This window comes from Trachinotus anak, unplaced genomic scaffold, assembly GCF_046630095.1.
Source record: "Trachinotus anak isolate AG129_WGS33_773 ecotype Australia unplaced genomic scaffold, CSIRO_AGI_Tana_v1 ptg000033l, whole genome shotgun sequence".
NCBI classification, from domain to species: Eukaryota; Metazoa; Chordata; class Actinopteri; order Carangiformes; family Carangidae; genus Trachinotus; species Trachinotus anak.
The window spans coordinates 6,885,331-6,899,117 of NW_027273884.1; the positions used below are offsets into that span (position 1 = coordinate 6,885,331).

General features: G+C 40.5%; 1 long non-coding RNA gene across 1 annotated transcript; it reads left to right on the plus strand.

Moving 5' to 3' along the window:
• The first annotated feature begins 1,977 nt into the window (after positions 1-1,977).
• On the plus strand, positions 1,978-2,683 carry LOC139614140 (uncharacterized). Its single transcript, XR_011686907.1, has 3 exons — positions 1,978-2,161; positions 2,243-2,437; positions 2,513-2,683. It is a non-coding gene; the product is annotated as an uncharacterized lncRNA (long non-coding RNA).
• Positions 2,684-13,787: the final 11,104 nt, after the last annotated feature.

A 13,787-nucleotide genomic window follows, 5' to 3' on the forward strand; every position in this document is an offset into this window, starting at 1 on the left:
ATTACTGCCCAGGACAAAGTGTCTGTGTATAGGTGTCTCAGTCCGACAATGGTTCTCTCCAGTGACTGAATGTTTGTTTTACCTCGGTTTCTATCACTTGACTTCTCTGACAATGGGACTGTTTTTCTTTTGCCAAGTAGAATTTCATCAGTAAACCACCTGCCATTTCTGCTACCTGGGACAAGCTAGTGATAGCTATTGGGGAAAACAAAAGCACTATCCTCCATTTGTTTTGGTTGAACAGTGGCAACCAAAACAGACTTATAAATCGAGTCTCATGCCCCGCAGCAGACAAAATTACATGGTGAAGACGAAGCTTATAGAGAACCAATCTAAACGCTGATGGTGTCATTATTCTACAGCCATTACACTGTGCAATCAATATTTAATTTATAGTCATGAGTTAAAGCAACAAGGTTGTCTACTGTTAAGTATTTCCACATTATTCAAATGAATGAATGTGAAAACTTTGTGGGGTTCCCTCCCTTTCACCTGACTGTGCTCCAGTGGAGGCTCTTATACAGGAGCTGGAGCAGAATCTTGTTCGATCTGCTTCACCGTCACCATTATTATGATGTGCCTGGCTTGTGTCCTGTGTCCCCTTCCCTCATCCCCTGTTTCCTGCTGTCCCCCACCCCCTTGTGTTTTTTATTTGTCCCCAGTTTGTTTCTATTCCTGTGTGTATGTGTTGTTTGTCTGGACCGAGTTCCCTCCTTTCCCCAATCCAGTTGTACACCTGAATAATGACCCTGGCCCCCGACTCCAGTCTTCATCAGATCAATTAGTTTGCTAATGTGGTACTAACACTAAGGCCGAGCTCTAATTATATCTATAGAATCTATAGAATATGATATGATTGTTTGAAGAACCCTCAAAAGGCAAGAAGGTTATAAGTGAAACCCTTATAAAAAGGTTATTTTAAGAGCCCCTCTCGTGGGTGAAACCCTTGAAATATAAAGTGGTTGTTGGTTGAACCCCCTAAGTGGGTTCTTGAAACATAAAAGGATGGGTGGGTTCTAGATGAAGCCCTTAGAATGTGAAAAGATTCTGGATAGAAGGTTCTTGGTGAAACCATTACACCATAGGGTTCTCTGTAGAACATCTCATAGGGGGTTCTAGGTAGTGTCTATCACAGTTCTAGGCATAACCCTATAAGTTGAGTTCTAGGTAGAACCCTCTGTAAAAAAAAAAAAAAAAAGTTCTGCCAGGAACTAAGAAGGGTTCTCTAATGCGGACCAGCTGAAGAACCCTATATGGTTCTAGTTAGCACCTTTAGTTCTCAGAATGCTGCGTAAACACTTTACACTTTGATTTTGAAGTAGTCAGCACTGGAGCAGCAGAGCTCTGGACTAATTGCGGCTGATTTGTCGTGGTGGAGAATATTACTGTAGTCTAGCATGCTGCTTATAAAAACAAGCATTAGTCTTTGTATGGGCAGCTGGAGTCACTCAGGCAAAATATGCCCAGATCTGTGAGTGGGAGTGTGGTTACACAGGAGAGGTAACGCGAGTACCAGCTCTCTGCCAACCAGCCCTTTTGGTGGTAATACAATTGTTCTCTTCACATCTATTGCAGAAATATCTCTCTGCCTTTAGATTTACAGTGTACAAGAGAAAATCTTTTCAATATGTTTAATTGAAATGAGCTATGGTTGTTAATGCTGTTACACTGACGTCTGATGTGTCTGCTTTTCAGTGTGAGGACCGTCTGTTAGCACAGAACACAGACTCACCTTCAGCTATCAACATTTCACCACTGCTGAAATTTAAAAATATAATTTCCCCTCCTGGTGACATGAACTCATGAACTCATCATGCAAAAATAGCCCTGGAGTGTCAAACCTTATATGAGGGTGATGTACAAGGCTGTCACTTCAACAATCAACATATGTCGACACCACTCTGTTCACAAACCTGACAGCCTTGTCAGTCTTCCACCTTCACCTCTGTGTGATGCCAGAGAGGATGATGGTGTAGCAGAATAAAGATTTGTTGTAGTGGCTTTTGGCTTAAGAGGATCTTTCTGTTAGATCACTAGGTAATTATTGGCCAATCACCATAAGGGGACGCACTATAAAAGCGGGTGACTCTCGGGTGCTCTTTCGTTCCTGCTGAGAGCGCGCGCCTCGTTTCCGGTGCCCCTTGCTTCCGCTTTGCCGCAGGTAGGAGAGAATCTCCGTGGTTTGCAATTTGGCATGTCCTTGTTGCGAGGCTGCTTATATTGGTTGCTTATGACTTTATAGATCTCCTGGCTGTTCTGAGCAGTGACCTTTCTGCTGATCACCGCTGGTAGGTTCCTCCCCAGTTTCATTGTGCCGCAAACTTCCTGCCGATGGCATTTTACAAACAGTTGTGCTTTAGGTAATGACTGCTGGATCAGACTAGCGCCTGCAGATTCCCTTGTCTTCCTGCGGGTGAGAGCTCACGCGGCCCGATTGGTATGTAGCCTACTCTAACATTAGTTTTCTATTTTATTTCTTATTGTGGTCTAATTTGATCTGCATGCATTGTAGGAGCTGGCTGCTGTTGGCGTGCGCAGCCTCATTGGAGCGACGGCTGCTGCCGTGGCGCACACAGCAGGGACGCTGCTGCTTTGCCTCTGGCTGTTGTTCGGCCTGTAATCGTTTAATGTGTCTGTGTTTATTTTAACTTGGGTCCGTTTTTAAGTGTGAATGGGAAGAAATGTGTTCTGATTTATTTGTAATTTTTTGTATCTACTTTTCCATATGGTTGTTTACTTTTCTTATTATTTGTATTATTTGTGATTTATTATTTGTTTCAGTAATACAGCAGCCATCTAAGCAGCCTTAATCAGGTATGGTTTACATTGTGTGAGTGCAGTCACACAGCTGTTCATCCACAAATAGTCTTGTAGTTTATTTTGTTATACATATGATTTGTAAGATGATATTACTCTTCATTTCATGTTAATTTATGTATCGTTATATATGTGCTGATTTATTAATTGAATTGATCATTTAGCATTAATTAGTTTCTTTTCTTTAGTCTTTTTTCTATTAGTTTACTTTCCTTTTTTTTTTCTCTGGTTACACCACTGGCAGGAGGCCATTTTGAGAGCTGCTGATAACCAGTGTCAAGGTTTCAGCATTTGGCCACTGCATGGTTTATATCTTATGTTGGAAGTTGTAATTCCCTAATCATGTTTTGTTTGTTTTAGGAGCTGGGGACCTGTGGTGGTGGTGGGGCTGGTGTCCTTCTTTGGTGGTGGAGCCCTCTTTTTGTGTGCAGTGTCTTGAGTCTCCCAGTGTTGACTCCACTTGTGTGGGTGTGTATGTACGTGTGCTTTCGGGTGACTTCTCCTGGGATCCCCCTTCTGTGGTCCTACCCTACCACTAGTAAGCCCCCTAAGCTCCAGTTACTTTCAGTTCCCCTGCTACTGAGTGAATTGTGTTTTTAATGATCATCCTTATGTTACTAAATTGTTAATAAATATTATTGATGGATGGAACTATGTCTCCGGCCTCCTGAGTAGAACGAACCTGTATGCCTTTTTAAAATATCTAGTATCAATTGAGGGTTCACAATTCCTTGGGTGAAATTCCCAGGGTGGCGTTGTCGGATTACCGTATTTGTAATGTGTAAAACCTAGGGGTGTGTGTATTCTCCTCCCCCTAGCGCTCGCGCCGCCACAATGGTAACAGTGAGAAATGTATCATATTGTAGGATATAGAGGAAAAGGTCAAAAGAAACAGCACTCTGATTAGATGAGCTCCACACAGTTATCTGAAAATACTTTTATTCCCTCAGCTTAGTTGTAAAAACAGCCTGTTGTACTGTACTGCATCATGTACATACATGTTGTGATGGTTCCCAGCTGTGAGTAAAGATGTTTGACGCCTGTCATCAAGAGTGTTTTTGTTTTGTAACTGTAACTGAACAACACTGACAACCTGCTATCATTGTTAACACAATAAGTTAACTAACGTGACCCAAGATTTTCAGAACTAATCTTCATACACAGTAATACATTGTACCTTTTTATATACAGTCTATGGTTACACCACACAGTTAGCTTACACATACTAATTTCAGCTACAATAACATTACAAGGTTACTCATGTGTATGATTTTTGCCAAATGTGGATATGTATGCAATTAGCCACTCAGATTATTTTAACACTTTGCTATAAGGTTTTCCTGAAATGATGGCAGGTAACTTTGGCGTAGGTGGGCGTGCTTATTGTTCTCTGTTCTCAGTTATATCCACCAATCACTGCTCCCTAGCTCCACCCTCTTGTCCAAATATGGTTATTTATGGTTTCAAAAAAAGAAGATGGCCACATACATAATTCCAGACGAAAACTCATCAAAAGTCAAATGGCAAGAATCAGTAGCGTGGAAGGGGAGACAGGGGTTGGCTGCAACATGGGATGGTTGCAACAAATCATTTCTACAATCAGAAACATCCTTGATGACACCCATACTGCACATGCTCAGTTAGACTATTCCCCCCATCAGAAAGACAGAAGACACAGTCAACATCTGCTCCTGCATTTATGTCATGAAAGTAATTTTTTTTCATGAGCTGTATTTTTGTGAAACTGACCTGACCCTTTGTATAATTAATCAAAGCTGTATAATTAATCAAATTAATCAAAGGTTACTTAGTTCTTCTTCTTCTATGTGACATGGTTAGTATGTGTCAGAACATTGTAGCACATGATGTTCTGTCATGGCTGATGGTAGTTAGTTGTTGTTCTAACCATCCCAAAGCTAAGCAGCCAAATCAAAACAGACCACATCACAGTATGTTTCAACTTTTTTAGTTCAAAATAGGAAATATATGCAGCTCGAACGAGAGTTATTTTGAGAATTACTTTGTTAGCTTCTCATAAGCTTGTGTCAGATTTGTCTGTTGTGTTCATCCTAAGAGATAAAGTAGATAAATTGTGCCTATTTGACTGAAGGTAAATTCTATGTTCTAAAAAAACAAAACTCAATAACTGTTCTTTAGTAAATATTACTAAATAGATAAATAATACTATACAAGTATTACACATAAAACAATGCATATTTTCTGAATACTATGCTTATTGAGACAAAATTCAAAACTTAATTTGTGAAATTTGTTGTATTTTTAGTATGTTGCATCTGTCCTGGATCCGTGTTGGAACACATTTAAAAAACAAACAAAAAACAATGCAGCCATTCAAATAAATATTGTGAACGATATGTCATATATAATGTTTAAACGGTACAGGTATTTAGCAGACACAAACGTGTTGCAAACGTGAGTACTCAGACTGTCTGTTGCCATCCGAACTGTCCTAGGAGATGATGATGTCACCATAACACCAAATGTGCGAGACTCAGCTGTTTTGTTGGACAGAGCCATTGTGCTGCATCACATACCAGACCTCTGCACTGCCTCAACTCTTTGGCCTTCAGTATGTGATGAACTGATCATCCACAGCAGAGGAGGTATGCAGGACCTTTGAAGTAATTCAGACCCTCTTTTTCAGGCTTGGCTCTTGATACTTGTGGTGCACAGGGTCTCTGAAAAAGAAACGTTTGCTGTGAATGTTGAAGGGTAAGCCAGACTTTAACTTAGTGTGCTCATGTAAAATTTCACAGGCAGTCATTTTAAGCATATCAATCCCCTTTGCCTCTGAAAAAGTCTTTGACTTAATGTGTTGAAGCAGTCGAGACCTGGTGGGATTCATCACACCGATGTCAGGTGTGTGAATCCTACTTTGACCTGATGGATAAAGGCAGAAACAATCCTGAGAATTCAACTGTTCAAAGGCCTGAAAGAAATGAGAAATGAAAAATGCACGTTCTGCAACATAGATAGATGCTGGTGCAACAGTGGATTTTTCTGCCACAATGGGAAAAATGATATGTTATCATGAGAAACCTTAATATTTATGAGTGAAGTTTATTTGTATCAATTGTCAGTTAACCAACTGATACAAAGTTCATTGTCAGTAAAAGTTCAGTGTATACACAACTGTGGTTAGTGCACATTGTGTGGCATCAGTGTGTGGGTGCACAGCCAATCATTTGTGGTGTTATCAGCATCTATTTTAAAGCTGCTCTGGATTTCAGGTTGAGGACCAGCAGGATTTATCATGATATTCAGTCTTGAAAAAACCCTTTGAGCATTTTGTTGACGACACACATCTGTTTGGTTTATGTATGTGGCACTAGAGGCCAGACTTTATTGTTAACCCTCATGTTCACAACCATACCACAAAGCTGTGTGCTCTTCATTTTATTCATGTATTGATTCATTTATTGAGCATTCCTTCAATACAATTACAGCAACATAAATTTCCCTTGATTTACAAAGGCAAAGTTTTATCTGACTGAGGCAAGGTCTGTGTGTTTATTTAACAAGAATATTTGTCTATTGAAGGTGGAACTGAAGCATGAATTTCAGTGTTCACTTCACAGGATTATCATATATACAGTGAACAAGAAGATCCAAGTTGGCAGAACTCCTGTCTAAACTTGTGAACCTTAGAAACATCTATTACATCACGCTGGCTTGAAAATTAGTTTTCTCAACATTTTTGTTTTTACTGTTTCAGTTCTGAAAGTATCTTAATTACACTTAACTATGTTTGCCCACACACACACTCACACCAGCTGGTGACCAAAAAAGGAAACAAACCTCCATTGCAGGCGCAGTCGACACTGGGGAGCATGGTGGCCAAAAAAGAAGAAGCTGTTTCTAACTGAGCAAAAATAAAAGCTGAGTACTCACAACAGTATCATCAGTGGCACAGAGTCCTAAGGTTGAAATGGAGTGTGATTGGCTGATGGTGCATCACATCATGGTGGATGACAGGAAAAATCTTCCTGCTGCCTTGTTAGGTGCTAAAAGCTGCACTTCCTCTAATGAGCACTAGAGTCTGCCTCCAGCAGTGAGTCAGTCCCATAGACTGTGTATAAAAATGGACGTTGACGCCGACTCTGGAAAATGAAGCCAATGCGGAAGTGCCTTAAACCTGCATTCTATCTACTGACCATCAGGGGGCGACTCCACTGGTTGCAAAAAGAAGTCCGATTGTATGGAAGTCTATGAGAAAATGACCCTACTTCTCACTTGGTTTATGACCCCAGTAAACGTTTTCATAATGAGTTTATGGTCTCAATCGCTAGTTTCAAGTCTTCTTCAATACAACATGATGTTCATTTTTAAAATTATAGTCCCATTTAATTTAAAATAGACGATAAAGTAGGGTATGCATTGGGGCGTGGCTAACGTATGATTGGCACATTTTGGCTTGTCAATCAAGAGCAGTCCCTCTTAACTATTAACTATTAAAAGTACTTTAACACTTCGTAATAAAGTTTACCTCAACTTATGGAAAATGACTTCAGATTCAGCAGCCGAAAGATTGATGCCGTCGTCAGGTCGACAGTTTAGGTGGGCGGGCATAGTGACCTCGGCTCTTAGGTCACCTCCACCCCTCGCTCCTACTCAGCTCCACCCTCTTCCTCAAATATGGTTTCTTCTGGTTTCAAAAAATCAAGGTGACTGCGGCCAAATTGCAAACTCGAGGCTTCAAAACGGCAATTCGCAAACCAATGGGTGACGTCACGGTGGGTTGCCACTTGGTCAGTCCCCATAGACTCTCATGTTAAAATGTCCAACTTTACAGCAGAAATAAACATGTTTACAGCCTGGTCCAAAAAGCAGTTTTGGTCTCAGTTGCTAATTTCTTCCTTCATGACAACTGTACGAGCTGAGTTTTATATATTTCACCTGTTTACATTTGAACAGGGCTTACATTTGTTGCATAATTGAGAGCGTGGTTGCTTTGAGTGACAGGTGGCTGCTTGGTTTCTAGCTGCACCTCAGCCCCTTTGAGTCACTGAACTTGAGCCCTCAGCCGTTGTGCTATGTTAGCAGGGAACAGTGTCTGCGCTCACCATACCTGGCTCGTCAGCTTAGATTGTTAACTAGATAACTATAGCTAGCAAATGAATTAGCGTTGGGTTAGCCTTTGTAAAAGACCCCAGCTGTGCTAACAATGCTAACAGGAACGTCCTATCTCTTTCCCCATTTTGGATTAGGTGGGAGTTAGGTGGTTCAAAGCTCACTCTGAGCCTGAGGCTACATCCATCTTTATTTACAGTCTATGCTCATTGACAAAGGAGAAACCAGTCATTCTACATTTCTCCACAGGCCCCACAGCCACTAAAATTACAGCAAAAATGACATGACTCATGAACAACTAATTACATATAATAAGACTAAACAGTAAAGGTTGTACTCCAAGTACTCTGCAAGCAACCAATTTCAATCTGCAGAATATGTTCATACTGCACAGAACATGTTAATACTCACCTGAATATATTTATACTGAGCAAAACAGATAACTACAAACATACTTTTGGGACTGTCCGTGTGTTTTTTTCTGTGCATATTTACAGAAGCTTCTATGCATATGGCTCAGCCTCTCTCTCTCTGTGCCATGAGGATGAATTAAACATAACGTTGCTGTACAAATGAAAGATTATCTGCTGTACTCTTGGAGTGCAAACACTTCCTTTAACTTTGAATAAATGACTGTCCTGTGTGCGATGATGTGGGGCTGTAACAACACTAAATGACCCTCTACTCTGTAATCCATTTATCATTTCAAGCATAAATTATTCTTCTATATCTCTGTTTCAACACTTAATCAATGCGAGAAGATACAGGGACAGACTGGGACAACATTTTACCACTGATTTCCCTGTGCACGCATTTTCAGCTCACTAGCAAAGCAGTGGAGAAAGGCAGTCTATCTCAGGTGAAGTGTCATTAAGGTTGGCAGCCATTTTTCATAATCCAGTGCAACTCCAGAGATCAATACTTGTGTGTGTGGAGGTGTGTGGAGTAGATTTGTGTCTATGTGAAATGGGCGGTGGAGGCTGTTAGTGGTCCTCTAATGCAATTTAATGCCAGCTGACCACAGTAATGACCAGGAGAAATGGAAGCCAAACGTTCCTGGGAATCAGAGGGCTGTTTTATCCATCCCAATCCTGTGAATTCTCTGTGAATTAAAGGAGGAAAAGACACTTGATTTAGTCCAACATTATTGCTCTTGGTTTAAAACCATTTACAACATCATACAGGCTGAATCCTTCCCTTTGGGCAGTAAGTGACCCCTTTAGATTGATCTGGTTTTCTGCATTAATTGATCGTAAAAGGTGATCTGAGCTTCATCTAAGTTGCAACTATAGACAAAAACAATATGCTTAGGCTAGTAGCACATACATAATTATAATCATTTGTGTCTTAACATAGCCATTATACATTCAAACTACTGGTGGAAAAAGTAAGTGAACCCTTAGATTTAGTAACTGGTCAAACATTAAGGAGGAAATCTGGACCATCCTTCCTACAAGGCTGCTACATCACAGCCAAACAGGCGTACCACAGGTCTGTGTGTTTGGCCCCCTCCTGTACTCCCTATGCACTTATGTCATCATACAGAGAGCAGGTGAAGACACTGGTCAGCTGGTGCTAAGGCAACAAACAAAAACCAGTAAAACGGTAAAACCAAAGAGATGATCATGGATGACACCTCCCCCATCCACAACGGTGATGCAGAAGTTAAAAAGTTCAGCAACTTTAAGTTCCTCTTCTCTTTTCTTGCAATTGAGCATGTAGACTATGAATCCCCCAAATAATTTTCATAAGTAAGCACATGCTGTGGAAGCTAGTGGGCATCCAAATAAAGACATAAAGCAGACTATGGAGTGTATGTACGTAGGTTAAAAAAAATCACTGATGCCCTCTACCTTTGGACAAAAATCAGGATGTGATTGATACCTGAATCATATTTAACAAAATAATCTTAACTCAGGATCCTCTCACCAGCTGAAGCTTTCATCCTCTTCTCACTGTCTTCATCAGCAGATACTGATGATCAAGGTTGGGAGACACCATATTTCTAAGGTTTCAGAACAGGGCAGGCTGATCTATCCATACCTGTTCATATCCACCTACATAGTGCTAGCAACCCCAGGTGGCACAGTGGATGGTAACAGAGACTACATTTCCCATGAACACAATTGCCTCCTGTTCCTGTCTCATAAAGCATAAGTGTGTTTATCTCTACAACCAAAAACATGTCACGCTCACAGTGGCGCTGGGTGAAAACTAGATGGAAAAAGTCCTCAGGATTCATGTTGTTCATGCAGAGAGCGAAGAGCGTCCTTCTTCCCTGGAGCCACTCTGCTAACATTTCTAAAACCCACTGGGAGTTGAGGAGTGATGTCACGACCCTCTGTGCATATACTGCTCTCCTGGGTATACTTCTTCATTGTACTCACAGAGCACGGAGTTACTGCCTGTGTCTCTCACTGGAGGTGGCCATGACATTCTGCATATCTACTGGGCCCATGAAGGGGTCAGCAATGAAAGCAATGAAAGCAATCATAGTGCGCAATGGTATGGAGGTACTAATGATATTAATTGCTGAATAGGTTTTGCAGTGTCCCTGTATTAAATGTACTTCATGCTGCATTCACATCCTATCTGATAGATGGGAGAGATGAGACTGGTTCCTAAGTCTACATCAGTGAACTTCTGAATATGGTTGTATGATTCCAGAGTTGGTTGTTTAGAGGCTATAATACTTGGAATTAAAAATCTTTTTAGCTACTTCTGTATTATCAAGTGTAGAGTTAGTTTTCCAGCCTTAATTACAACTTGGATGCTGAAATGAAGAGCATTAGCACTGGGCTTCCACAACACTAACTTTCCACGCATTTCACCATGTGCACTGAGAAACGTCAGCTGTGATAATGTTGAGGTGAACAGTATTTACAGGGGAGAGGTAACTCTGACATGAATGCTGCTCAGCCATTCTGAGCTAAGAGGAAGTGATGCACGCTCCTCGATGCCAATTAAACCGCCGCTTTAGAAAATCATCACTGATGAAAGTAAAAGTGAAGTGTTTTTCAGAAGATTTTCTGCTTTTTCACATCATATTGGAGTCAGTGTGCAGGTTGTACTTTTGCCAATGTAATTTATTTTAAAAATAGTTCCTATTTGTTCAGTTTCTTCAGCTTTAAATGCATCATAATGATTTTTTGTAAATATTGTACATCTTAAATGTTTGTGTCTCCTTAAGATATAATTGCCTAATAATTTGTAATTAAATGATGATTTTGGTCCATGTTTACATGACAGCATCAGCAGTTGCTGCAGATTTGTCTGCTGCCCATCCATGATGTGAATCTCCTGTTCCACCACATCCCAAAAATGCTCTATCGGACTGAGATCTGGTGACTGTGGAGGCCATTTGAGTACAGTGAACTCATTGTCATGTTCAAGAAATCAGTTGGGGATGATCTGAGCTTTGTGACATGGTGCGTTATCCTGCTGGAAGCAGCGTCAGAAGATGGTACACTGTGGTCATGAAGGGTCAGCAACAGTACAATACAAGCAATCTTCCTCACTCTAATGCTCGGTTTGAACTTCAGCAGGTCGTCTTGACCATGTCTACATGCCTAAATACATTGAGTTGCTGCCATTTGATTCGCTGATATTTGTGTGAGTGTAAATTTAATGTTGTATTAAGACAGACTTCAGAAGAACCATATCCTAGTACAAAACCCACAGAACATAAATTGTCAGTTTTGGATCTTCTATTTTTGTGGTTTCCATCATTTCTATCAGTAATGATGAAAGTATAATGGTAAGGTCTGGTCTGGTAATGGTGTAATGAGCCAACAGTTCACTCAGTTTTTCTAAACCACTTCATGGAGAGGTACAGGAGATCTGAGTTAGACCAGAAATTCAGTCAGTAAACTGTAATGTATCTTCATGAGATGTAATAACATTTCACCTTTTCACTTTCTTTTCTTTTGTGTGTGTGTGTGTGTGTGAGTGTGTGTGTGTGTGTGTGTGTGTGTGTGTGTGTGTTTGTGGTGGGGGTGGGGGTGGGGGGGGTCTTCTTTGAGCCTGCTCATCTAGCTCTGTTGTGCTGAGCTCAGTGTTATTACTGCTGATAGGCAGGGTGGCCAACCATGAAAATAACCCAAGCTGCAATAAACCAGAATTATAATTTCCAAGTTGATTTTCAAACAATCAAGAAATGTGCTTTTCCAAATTTCCATGTTTCTGCTGCCTGTATGTATCTGCTGAGACATATTAGAAACATGGAACTGTGGCCATCATTGAGATTAAACACTGTCCAACACACAGAATAAAGACGAAGGATCCTTTTGTCCCACAGGCACCTTAAACAAGGAAGTTTAAAGGGTTTAAAATTTTCTCTAGTTAATGCACAACTCATAAACTTTATACAAAGCTGATATTTCTAGAAGCTGCGCCTTCTGCTGAAGTTCAATCATAATTAAAATTTCTGGAGAGAGGTCATTTTTAAAATGTAGTTTTGTTTGCTTGTGATATATATATATATATAATTATCACCACAAATTAAATCCCATTCACCTCTGGTTCACTGATGCTAATACAAATCTCACACACCTCAAAAACTCAACAAATACAACCAAAACTTGAGCTTGAAAATCCCTGTTGACCTTGGGATCAGTATTTTGACCAAAAAAAACCTAAAGGGACACAGTGGTATTTTTTGACCGTAGGCCTGGAACACACAGGCTGTGTGGCGGCTGCAGAACGTCTTGGTTTCATTTCAGCGCCCATGTTAACTACAGATTAGAGATTAGAGATCTAGAGATTTGGCGTCGCCCATTTTTCATCTGTGCTGCGTCTTGAAGATGATGATGATGATTACAGATGTTCGCTTGTCTCTGAGTCAGACCGGACACAGATGTACCATATTTCCCCCTGGATTAGCTGTTGTAGCTAACAACAAAGGGATCTGCTTCTGAAGTAACTGAGCACTGTTTGAATGTTCAGCTGTAAGTTGTATCCACTATATAATGTGAGGCACACCAGAATGCAGTGTACGGAAGCTTGACACTCTATCGATCAAGCTAGTCCATCATGCTTTGCAGCCTGTGTCATGAAAGTGCAGAAGAAGTCATCTAGCTAACAGGTTAGGTGCTAAAGTTAGCTGCGAGCTAATGTGGTGCTCCTCAGACGTCTTGACGGTGCAGCGGCTCGTCTCCTCCTCTCCACCTGAGCAGCAGGATTTCAAGTATTATCATTTTTTACTATTAGAACAACACAAACTGACAAAAACAGAGTAAAGATTGCTCTGTAAATACAAATGAAAACATACATAATACATGAAAGATGTGTAAAAATTGTACATGTAGGACAGCATGTATTTCAATGTATTTTGCCTCATATGTGAAGAGGACACTCTGGTGTTTGTTTAGGTGACAAAGATAATAAAATACAATAAGATACAAATGTCCAGCACAATATCATATGTCGCAGTTTAACATCCAAGTAATGTCCGAAACTGCTAAACTGCTGCCTGCACTTGCAGGTTTCCCCTAGTGAGTCTTGTATGTAGCAAACACTATAGAGTGGGTAAGAACACAGCCTATGACCAATTTGACCCCCAGACGTGGTGTCCTTGTCTACAACATCAGTGGTTTATTGTTACTGACACCTCTGACACCTGGTGAAAGAAAAAAGGAAGAACAGAATAACAAAAGCAAAGATGTCTGAAAGAAGTTGGAATAAATTCACATTTACACAGATACACCTCCTGCCTCCATCCAGCACAACAAGATGTGAATGAGATTTAATTAGCAAAAATAACAAAAAATCAAAAAACATTGTGTCATTTACTGTGGATAATCCACATTCCTTACTGTAAACATTTCACTGGAACTACTGTCTACTGAAGAAACGGCCTGACAGCACCTTCTGTTGACTCT